Below are 10124 nucleotides of genomic sequence, written 5' to 3'. Positions count from 1 at the left end.
ATGTTTGTGATTTTTGCACATTGATTTTGTATCCTGAGACTTTGCTGAAGTTGCTTATCAGCTTAAGGAGATTTGGGGCTGAGATGATGGGGTTTTCTAAATATACAGTGATGTCATCTGCAGACAGAGACAATTTGACTTCTTGTCTTCCTATTTGAATATGCTTTATTTCTTTCTCTTGCCTGATTGCCCTGGCCAGAACTTCCAATACTATGTTGAATAGGAGTGGTGAGAGAGTGCATCCTTGTCTTGTGCCAGTTTTCAAAGGGAGTGCTTCCAGCTTTTGCCCATTCAGTATGTTATTGGCTGTGGGTTTGTCATAAATAGCTCTTATTATTTTGAGATACATCCCATCAATACCTAGTTTATTCAGAGTTTTTAGCCTAAAGGGGTGTTTTGTCAAAGGCCTTTTCTGCATCTATTGAGATAATCATGTGGTTTTTGTCATTGGTTCTGTTTATGTGATGGATTACATTTATTGATTTGCATATGTTGAACCAGCCTTGCATCCCAGGGATGGAGCTGACTTGATCATGGTGGATAAGCTTTTTGATGTGCTGCTGGACTTGGTTTGCCAGAATTTATTGAGGATTTTCACATCTGTATTCATCAGGAATATGGGCCAGAAATTTTCTTTTTTTGTTGTGTCTCTGCCAGGTTTTGGTATCAGGATGATGTTGGCCTCATAAAGTGAGTTAGGGAGGCGTCCCTCTTTTTCTGTTGTTTGGAATAGTGCTCCTCTCTGTACCTCTGGTATAATTTGGCTCTGAATCTGTCTGGTCCTGGGCTTTTTTTTTTTTTTTTTTTGGTTGGTAGGCTATTCATTACTGCCTCAATTTCAGAACTTGTTATTGGTCTATTAAGGCATTCGACTTCTTCCCGGTTTAGTCTTGGGAGGATGTATGTGTATAGGAATTTATCCACTTCTTCCAGATTTTCTAGTTTATTTGGATAGAGGTGTTTATAGTATTCTCTGATAGTAGTTTGTATTTCTGTGGGATCAGTGGTGATATCCCCTTTATCAGTTTTTATTGTGTCTACTTGATTCTTCTCTCTTTTCTTCTTTATTAGTCTGGTAGTGGTCTATTTTGTTAATCTTTTCAAAAAACCAGCTTCTGCATTCATTTATTTTTTGAAGGGTTTTTCGTTTCTGTGTCTCCTTCAGTTCTGCCCTGATCTTAGTTATTTCTTGTTTTCTGCTAGCTTTTGAATGTGTTTGCTCTTGCTTCTCTAGTTCTTTTAATTGTGATGTTAGGGTGTTGATTTTAGATCTTTCCTGCTTTCTCCTGTGGGCATTTAGTGCTATAAATTTCCCTCTAAACACTGCTTTAGCTGTGTCCCAGAGATTCTGGTGTGCTGTGTCTTTTTTCTCACTGGTTTCAAATAACTGATTTATTTCTGCCTTAATTTCGTTATGTACCCAGTAGTCATTCAGGAGCAGGTTGTTCAGTTTCCATGTAGTTGTGCAGTTTTGAGTAAGTTTCTTAATCCTGACTTCTGATTTGATTGCACTGTGTTCTGAGAGACAGTTTGTTGTGATTTCTGTTGTTTTACATTTGCTGAGGAGTGTTTTACTTCCAATTATGTGGTCAATTTTAGAACAAGTGCAGTGTGCTGAGAAGAATGTATGTTTTGTTTATTTCAGATGTAGAATTCTGTAGATGTCTATTAGGTCTGCTTTGTTCAGAGCTGAGTTCAAGTCTTGAATATCCTTGTTAATTTTCTGTCTCATTGATCTGTCCATTAGGGACAGTGGCATGCTGAAGTCTCCCATTACTATTGTGTGGGAGTCTAAGTCTCTTTGTAGGTCTCTAAGAACTTGCTTTATAAATCAGGGTGCTCCTATATTTCATGCATATATATTTAGGATAGTTAATTCTTCTTGTTGCATTGATCCCTTTACCATTATGTAATAGCCTTGTCTCTTTTGATCTTTGTTGGTTTAAAGTCTGTTTTATCAGAGACTAGAATTGCAACCCCTGCTTTTTTTTTTTGTTTTTCATTTGCTTCCCATTTGCTTGGTAAATATTCCTCCATCCCTTATTTTGAGCCTATGTGTGTCTTTGCACACTGATGAGTCTTGACTCTTTATCTAGTTTGCCAATCTGTGTCTTTTAGTTGGGGCATTTAGCCTGTTTACATTTAAGGTTAATATTGTTATGTGTGAATATGATCCCGTCATTATGATGCTAGCTGGTTATTTTGCCTGTTAGTTGATGCAGTTTCTTCATAGTGTCGCTGGCCTTTACAATTTGGTATGTTTTTGCAGTGGCTGGTACCAGTTTTTCCTTTCCATATTTGGTGCTTCCTTCAGGTGCTCTTGTAAGGCAGCCTGGTGGTGATATCTCTCAGCATTTGCTTGTCTATAAAGGATCTTATTTCTCCTTTACTTATGAAGCTTAGTTTGGTTGGATATGAAATTCTGAGTTGAAAATTCTTTTCTTTATGAATGTTGAATATTGGCCCCCACTGTCCTCTGGCTTGTAGGGTTTTTGCTGAGAGATCCGCTGTTAGTCTGTTGGGCTTGTTTTTGTGGGTAACTCGACCTTTCTCTCTGGCTGACCTTAACATTTTTTTTCCTTCATTTCAACCTTAGTGAATCTGACAATTATGTGTCTTGGGGTTGCTCTTGAGGAGTATCTTTGTGGTGTTCTCTGTATTTCCTGAGTTTGAATGTGGGCATGTCTTGTTAGGTTGGGGCACTTTTCATCTTCTAAGTTGAATATCCTGAAGAATGTTTTCCAACTTGGTTCCATTCTCCTTGTCACTTTCAGGTACACCAATCAAACGTAGGTTTGGTCTTTTCACATAGTCCCATATTTCTTGGAGGCTTTGTTCATTGCTTTTCATTCTTTTTTCTCTAAGCTTGTCTTCACACTTTATTTCATGATGTTGATCTTCAATCTCTGATATTCTTTCTTCCACCTGATCAATTTGGCTATTAATACTTGTGTATGCTTCACAAAGTTCTTGTGCTGTGTTTTTCAGCTCCATCAGGTCATTTATGTTCTTCTCTAAACTGGTGATTCTAGTTAGCAATTCCTCTAACCTTTTTTCCAGGTTCTTAGCTTCCTTGCATTGGGTTAGAACATGCTCCTTTAGCTTGGAGGAGTTTGTTATTACCCACCTTTTGAAACCTACTTCTATCAATTCATCAAACTCTTTCTCTATCCATTTTTGTTGCCTTCCTGGTGAGGAGTTGTGATTCTTTGGAGAAGAAGAAGGCCAAGGTTCTTTTTTTTTTTTGAAATGGAGTTCGCTCTGTATCCCAAGCTGGAGTGCAGTGGTGCGATCTCAGCTCACTGTAACCTCCACCTTCTGGTTCCCAGTTCAATCAATTCTCCTGCCTCAGCCTCCCAAGTAGCTGGGATTACAGGAACGCATCACCGCGCCCAGCTAATTTTTGTAGAGATGGGGTTCCACCATGTTGGCCAGGCTTGTCTTGAACTCCTGACCTCGTGATCCACCCAACTTGGCCTCTCAAAGTGCTGGGATTACAGGTCTGAGCCACCGCCCCTGGCCCAAAGTCTTTATAGTTAACTGCAAGGTCCTACCTGGTTATAATCTTCTTCTCCTCATCTTTACCTCTCTTATTCTATATACTCCAACCACCCCATTTACCCTGGGTTCCTCAAACACGTGCCATGCTCCTGTCTTTATATTAACTGGGTCTTTCTTCTTGGAACACCTCTTCCCCAGATAGCCATATGGTTAACTCCATTACCTCCTTCGTGTTTTTGCTTAAACATTATCTTCTCAGTGAGGACGACTGTGACCACTACAGGCCAGTCCAACCTCTCTTACTCTTCTGTATTTCATAGCACGTTTCATCTTCTAAGTTGTTATAAAGTTTACTGGTTTATTATGTTTACTGCTTATTTTCTGTCATTCCATTAGAATGGAAGCTCTATGAGTGCAGGGGTTTTTGTATTTTGTACAATTCTATCTCCTAAGTACCTAGAACAGAGACAGGTACAAAGGGGATGCATAATAAATATTTATTGAGTGAATGGTGAACCAATCAGTGAGTTATTATTAATATAGAACTAGCACATATGTAACACAATATAGACCCAAAGTCTTTTCATAGAGCAGGAATACAGTGAAATATAGTTACATCCCAAATGCCCATTAATTGGTAAATAGATAAACAAACTTTTGTATAGCCATACAATGGAAGGCAACCTAGAACAAAAAGGAACAAAATACAGATAAAACAGAGCAACATGGATGAATATCAAAAACATTAGATGAAACAAGCCAGATTAAAAAAAAAGCTGTATATAATATTATTCTATTTGTAAGAAATTTTAGATAAATCAAAACTATGGACATGGAAAACAGGTCGGCAGTTCCCTAATGCCAAGGGTGGTATAAGGATGTGAAACAGGAATTAACTGCAAAAGGACATGATGGAGTACCCGAGGGTTCTCAAAGTTTTCTGAAACTTGATTGTGCTGTTGGTTGGACTACATGTTTATTAAAATTTATTGAATGGTTTGCTTGAAATGGATACATTTCAGGGTCCATAACTTATTCTTCAAAAAACTACAAGCAAGCCTGGGCAATATAAGGAGACCCTATCTCTAAAAAAAAAAAAATACAAATAATTAGCTGGGCATGGTGGGAGGCACCTGTAGTCCCAGCTACTCGGGAGGCTGGAGTGGGAGGATTACTTGAGCCCAGGAGTTCAAGGCTACAGTGAGCAATGATTATACCACTGCACTCCAGCCTGGGCCACAGAGCAAGACCCTGTCTCAAAATTTAAAAAAAAAAAGAAAGACAAAAAAGCTGCAAGCAACAAACAAACAAATACAGTTAATTCTGACCACATGCTATTAGAATTTAATCTTTCTTTAATTCAGGAAGCACTTCACAGTCTTGGGAGCACCTCTGTATGGCAAAAATATGTATTTAGTAATTTGCTAAAGTTCAGAGCCTTCTGTACCAGCCTACTGGGCACCCCTAGCAACTGGAGGAGCAAACTAGTTGTTGTTGTCGTTTTTTTTTTTGGAGACAGAGCCTCACTCTGTTGCCCAGGCTAGAGTGCAATGGTGCAATCTCGGCTCACTGCAACCTCCACCTCTCGGGTTCAAGCGATTCTCCTGTCTCAGCCTCCCTAGTAGCTGAGATTACAGGAGTGCACCACCACAGCTGGATAATTTTTGTATTTTTAGTTTCACCGTGTTGGCCTGACTGGTCTCGAGCTCCTGACCTCAGGTGATCTGCCCACCTGGTCCTCCCAAAGTGCTGGGATTACAGGCATGAGTCACCACTCCCAGCTGGAGGAACGACTTTTCTGTTCCTCCACTGTTAGGATCATGTATTTGTAGGCTGCAACACCCACCCCACCCCCCACCCCATACCCATACTACGAACTCCGCCACGGGAGAGTCCATACCTCACTTTCCTTATGCCCATGTGCCAGAGGTGCCACACCCATAGAAGGTCCTCAGTCAATTGTAGTTGAATGAGTAGATGATTATTTCAGAGTGGCATACAAAAGAAAATTTATAGTCACCGACAGACTTGATATTCTCTTGCTATGGAGTCAACATACTATATTATTACCAAAATTTTACATGTATTCCCAGATTTTTTTTGTCCATACTTGGAAGTTATCATTAAGGAGATAACATAAATGCTTATTTTTAATTTATCATCTACATATTGAGTACCCTCTATTTGCCAGGCAAATTTTGTTAGTTTTGCAAGGATGGATGTGATGGTTAACAAAACAAAGATTTGGAAGCAATTATTTTGGGTAAATTGGGCAGTCATATAAAAGGTGTCTTTAAGGACTGTTCTCTTTAGATTTTGGTGAATAAACTAAAGATTATTCATTTTACAGCAATTTTTGGAGTTTTAATACTATGGATGAGTACTTTGTTTTGCTTATGAAATGAAGTAGAGCAAAATTAAAGACACTTTTCCTCCCAGGGTAGGGAGAATGTCTTTGGAAAAGGAAATTCCAGCACCACCCCTTGAGGTCTTTATTTTCCAGCATAAATCTTCCAACTGTGGGGCTCACTCAGTAAGTAAGCACACGTGAGCCACACCCTGCCTCTGCAGAGACTCATGCGGGGTGAGGCAGAGGCTAGGTATTTTGTTAATCCTTTTAGCTTGAGCAAGCAGAAGAAGGAAAACTCAGGAAATAAATCACATGAAAATATGAGAACAATAGGATAGAAAAGCCTGTCTTTCAGGTTTGCTTCCTGTTCTAATACTTGTGGAATGTGGTCTTCTACTGATGCTTAATATAACTAGAATATGCAAAGTTGTAATTCTTTCCTTAACAAAAGCTTTCCTTTGTCTTTTAGCATTATCCTGTTAAAACCAGCATCTCTCAGAATTGTTAAAATCTAAGATACAGTAGCCATTTAGTTGCAACTTCTATAGAGTAACATTTTACAAAGTAAACATTAGTTACATATACAGTTTTCACTGAATTTAGAATATCTAGTAAAGCTCCCATTCGCTTTTTATATTTTTCTAAGTAAGCCGACTCTTACAAAATGTAGCCAAATTTTGAAGAAATACAAAGTTTTTAAAAACCAGAAGATCTTCTAGTACAAACTACCTGAATAGTTAAAACAACTTTTGCATATCAGTTTTTAGTATCCTATTAGCAGAACTGCTAAGTTTTAATTCATTTCCTTCCCATTAAGAAAGAATTTTTCTATGGCTGTAATTCCCATTAGCCAAGGAAATGTCACTAATTCACAGGATGTTTATGGTCAAATCCAGAAATAAGGGTGTCAATTAATGTAATCTTCATCTGCTTGTATATGGCCACTATCAACCACTGTTGCCTCCCAGGTCACTGCTGTTCTGATCAACCATCTCATCTCTTGGGACTCTGCCTACCCCTTCCCTCCCACCATAATTCCTCCACCCCTAACAGCTGGTGTCTCAAAATGAGTCCTCACACAGCTGGCAGCATCTGGACAAGGCAGAGACCTCCAGGATTAGTAGTCATGGCATTTGTGTTCTGAGGAAGGTTCCCTCTTCTTCCTGCTCCATGCTAGATTTGGCTGCCTAGAAAAGTCTGGCAGTAACCTAAGTTCCAGGATTTGATAGTGGTGACTGTAGTAATTGTAAACCATCTTCTCTAAAGGCACCAAGTTGTATGTCTGCCACTTGGACTTTGACCTAGCAAAGGATTTTCTCACAAATGGTCCAGATTGCCAATGTTTAGGCTTATGTCCACTTTAACTTTTACCTAATAGATAGAGTGGCTTCCATCCAGGAGGAGTACAAGTGTCACTTTGGGTACCCCAGGTGGGTGAGGCGAAGACTTCCCATATCAGACAAGCCAGTGAAGTCTGTGTTATAGGGCAGAATGCTTGAAAACCTAATTAAGTACAACTTTTTGTCGTAAAGGCACACTGGCTTTCAGAAGGGGAAATTCTGTCTCACTAATTCACTTACTTTAATTTCTTTCTGGAAATAAATGAATAAATCACAGTAGTTCTTTCAGAGCTTGAAAAATATTTAGAGTGTTCCGTGGAAAAAATCAGTAGATGCCATTAGTCTATATTTTTAGGAAGGCTAAATAGAAGCTATTCCTCAAACTCAGCCGTGGTATGATATAATGCGGCATTATTATAACAGAGAAAAGTAGTGGTGTGCTGAAGGCAGTTTACACAGGCTGGCGGGTCAAATTGTTACATTTCAAGGAATTCTGCAAGCTGTTTGCTATCAGTTTTGCTAGCTGGTTGGAGGCCTGTAGAATAGGTCATTGCAGGAGTATTTACATCACAATAAACAAAGCAGTCTGAGGCCACCTCCTGCCTCCTCACCCCCAGCCCAAACCAGTTAAGCATTTACCAGGATATCACTAGATAAGAGATTGGTTTAAAAATAGAGAACAAAGAGTGGGACCAATGGGATAAATGCTGCAGAATTACAAATAGATAGCTTCCTCAGAGTTAGGTATTGAAACTAATCTTGCTTAGCATTTTAATAAATTCCCTAGAGAGAGGTAGTATACAGAGAAATGTCCATACCTTTCAGATGACATTAAATGTTTCCAGAGTTAAACTATAAACCCATGGGATTAACACCCAGAACTCTTAAAGCTGTGTGAGTTCTAATAAGGCAAGAGTAACGCAATTTGGGGGAAAATTATCTTAACATTCTCTTGTTAAATGGTAATTTCTAACCTTTGTGTTACAACCTAGAAATGAAATTTAGAGATTTCTGTAGACGTTTTCTATGTTTATTAGTATAACTTGTTAGCTGTGATAAAAAAGGCCACTTAAATGCCAAGCCCCATCAGAAGCTCTAGAAACCAAGAACAAGAACCGTCCCACTCTTAGAAAGAAACCTTAATGCACACTTCCTGCAGTTTTGGTTGACATGCTTCAAGGATAATGTAATGGAACTGGAAGAGTTTCAGAGAAAATTGCATAACCTGGCTGGGGTATTATAGGAATCCCAGATGAGGCTGAAGATTATATTAACTAGCAAATCATGAAAGGTCTTGAATAAGGTAAATATAACTGTATTAAGCAAATCCTGAAAAACTGGAACTAAAGTGCACTTCCTTGATCTTTGAAATAAGAATTTATAGAAGTAATAGAAATATACTATCGTTTCTTGAGGAAAAGATGAAATGATAGCAACCTCAAAGTTTAACTTTTATCAGTATTTAAAAATTATTATAGTTACATATTTTGAATATGCAAAATTTACTGTGTATTTCCTCTGATCAGTGACCTCCCTTTATCAGATAGGCTCCGTCAAAATGAACAGTGCGTCATTCTCCCTCTTAACTTACCTTTAACCACTTTTGTTTGTTTTTTTTTTTCTCACAGCAACTCAAAGCAAAGAGCTGGAGGAGCCAGCCATTATAATTGCTTACTCTCATCGCTTAGCTCCCCAGGTGGGATGTGTTTCCAAGACACATTTGTGTATTTATAAGGAAATGTAGTTAGGATTAATTTTATTGTCCTAATTAGAACTCACATTTTGGCTAAATCCTCAATTTCATTAAAAAAAAAATCACTGTTTCTTAAGAGTGAATTAGGCAAAGGGAAGAAGATAAGGGATCACACTGTTCTAGGGAAAAGATCTTCCTCACAGTGGTGGGTGGGCTGTTTGGGTGTGAAAAAAATAGGGCAACTTAATTAACCATGACGAAACAGACAAGTGTCTTTTAAAAAAATCAGACAAAGTCTGCACAATCTTAATAATAAAAATTTTAGAAAAAAATGATTTTCATGTTAGTTCAGAAAGCTGTGGTAGATGACCTAAATATATTGCACTTTCTGGTATTTTTTACTTTTTAATGAAATATATACCTTCAGCAAAGTGCACACATCATTTTAGACATCTCAATGAATTTTCGTAAAATGAACACATCCAGTAATCACCATCCAATCTAATGCACCAAATATAGATGTTCCATATACTGTATATACATATATATATGTTCCATATACTGTATATATATATATATACACTCACACACATTGTATATATAGTATGTAGATTATCATACTAATCATCAATTGTAAATATGAGGGATATTTATTTGTATTCATATTTTTAAGAAAATTGAGATTTAACAGGATATTATAGAAGGGTTTAATTCACCTTTCAAGTTTGTTATAGTTCTTTTCCCCTTTTGTGTAATCACTTTATTTCACAGTAATTCTTTTGAAATAAAGGAGAGGTGAGCACTCCAGAGTTTCAGGTAGGAGACAGAAAACAGTATACTTTGTTGATCTCACACGTAGACCTATCATTTAGATTTGTTGTCGAGCCTGATTAAGGCCATTAATGCTTTTTTTAAAAAAAATTATATTTGTTAAAAGGAAGGTAATTTTTAAAACGAGAAAAAGAAATGGACACGGGACATGAGAGTGCCGCAATACTGCAAATAGAATGTAAGGAAGGAAATAACTTTTAAGAAACAAATTTTGTTAAATTAAGTACCGTGACTAAATACTTTAATTCCTTTTCTTGTAGTCCTTAAGGATCATTTGACTTTGAACCTTTTAAGTTAAAGAGGAGTAGCCTGAAAGCCTGAGTTCCCTACCACCCTGAGGGGGTGCGGGTGCGGCGGGCCGGTCGGAGGCTTCCCCCATCCCCTGCTCCTGCGCCCTCCCCCCGCTTCC

General features: G+C 38.1%; 1 protein-coding gene across 1 annotated transcript in view; it reads left to right on the top strand.

Annotated features, from left to right (window-relative positions):
- Positions 1 to 10124, top strand: part of PHACTR2 (phosphatase and actin regulator 2) — a 235422-nt gene that overhangs the window by 57437 nt on the left and 167861 nt on the right. The gene's annotated exons all lie outside the window — the stretch shown is intronic.

This window comes from Colobus angolensis, unplaced genomic scaffold, assembly GCF_000951035.1.
Source record: "Colobus angolensis palliatus isolate OR3802 unplaced genomic scaffold, Cang.pa_1.0 Scaffold58, whole genome shotgun sequence".
NCBI classification, from domain to species: Eukaryota; Metazoa; Chordata; class Mammalia; order Primates; family Cercopithecidae; genus Colobus; species Colobus angolensis.
Note: the sequence above shows the minus strand (reverse complement) of the source record. Positions and strands in the feature narration are given on the sequence as shown.